We start from the raw sequence: 1,394 nt of genomic DNA on the forward strand, positions 1-1,394 counted from the left end.
TGTAAAATGTGGATGAAGACTGTGAGCCCCACAGGGGCCAACCTGATTACCTTGTCTCCATCCCAGTGCTCAGAACAGTGCTTGGCACATTGTAAGCGCTTAACAAATACCACTATTATTATTATTATTATTATTAATAATAATGTCCTAGGAATAAAAAGTCATACATGGCGGTGATGTGATTTTAAAAGTAATGAATGAGATTCAGTTCAGGCACTGATTTTAGTTCAGGTAAGAGATTAGGGCCTCTCAGAGTCACACCTGGAAAGTTTTCAGTCATCTACCAGTCTTGGCTATGGGAGGGAGAGTGAAGCAGAGGGCTACCCATTCCATTCTTAGCTTGGCCAGTGGCTAGCGAGTGGAAGGCCATCTGCTACAAATCAAAACTCCCCCATGCCGGGCAGCAGCGGCGCAGGAGAAAGTCAAGGACGGAGACTCGAGTTTACCGCGCGGAAGGAGGCAATCGGAAACCACTTCCGGATTTTTCCCGAGAAAACTTCCTGGATCCACTACCAGAATGATCACCGGTGGAGGTGGGGCATTCTGGGAGAGATGTGTCAATGGGTCGGAGACGACTCGACGGCATAAGACAAGAGATTAGGGATTTGATGAATCCCCATTCTTCACGAAGCAGAGCTGACTTTCATTCATTCATTCAATTGTATTTATCGAGCACTTACTGTGGGCAGAGCACTGTACTAAGCACTTGGGAGAGGACAATAGAACAGGAAACAGACACACTTCCCTGCCTACAGTGGACTCACAGTCTAGAGGGGGAGACAGACATTATTTATTCATTCATTTATTCAATCATATGTATTGAGCGCTTACTGTGTGCATTCATTCATTCAATCATATTTATTGAGTGCTTACTGTGTGCAGAGCACCGTACTAAGCTCTTGGGAAGTACAAGTCGGCAACGTATCGAGACAGTCCCTACCCAACAACGGGCTCACAGTCTAGAAGGGGGAGACAGACAACAAAACAAATATACATAAATAAATACATTTATAACTTGTGACCAAGGTGCTCAAGAGTTCATTCATTCATGCATTCAATTGCATTTACTGAGCACTTACTGTGTGCAGAGCACTGTATTAAGCGCTTGGAAAGTACATTTCGGCAACACATAGAGACAATCCCTATCCAAAAATGGGCTCACAGTCTAGAAGCAGGGGGGACAGACAACTCTGTTGTGTGGTACTCTCCCCTGCACTTAGTATAGTGCTCTGCACACAGTAAGCACTCAATATCAATCGATCAATAGTATTTACTGAGTGCTTACTGTATGCAGAGCATTCTACTAAGCGCTGGGTGAGGACACTTTAAACTGTTTAACAGAATTGGCAGACATGTTCCCTGCCCACAGTTAGCTCACAGTCTAGAGGAGGAGA

At 44.7% G+C, this 1,394-nt stretch overlaps 1 non-coding gene across 1 annotated transcript; it reads left to right on the top strand.

The window, feature by feature from the left end:
* Positions 1 to 243: 243 nt before the first annotated feature.
* Positions 244 to 381, top strand: LOC119931215. The gene has a single exon (XR_005452070.1). It is a non-coding gene; the product is annotated as a small nucleolar RNA SNORA7 (small nucleolar RNA).
* Positions 382 to 1,394: the final 1,013 nt, after the last annotated feature.

This window comes from Tachyglossus aculeatus, chromosome 7 (assembly GCF_015852505.1).
Source record: "Tachyglossus aculeatus isolate mTacAcu1 chromosome 7, mTacAcu1.pri, whole genome shotgun sequence".
Classification (NCBI taxonomy): Eukaryota; Metazoa; Chordata; class Mammalia; order Monotremata; family Tachyglossidae; genus Tachyglossus; species Tachyglossus aculeatus.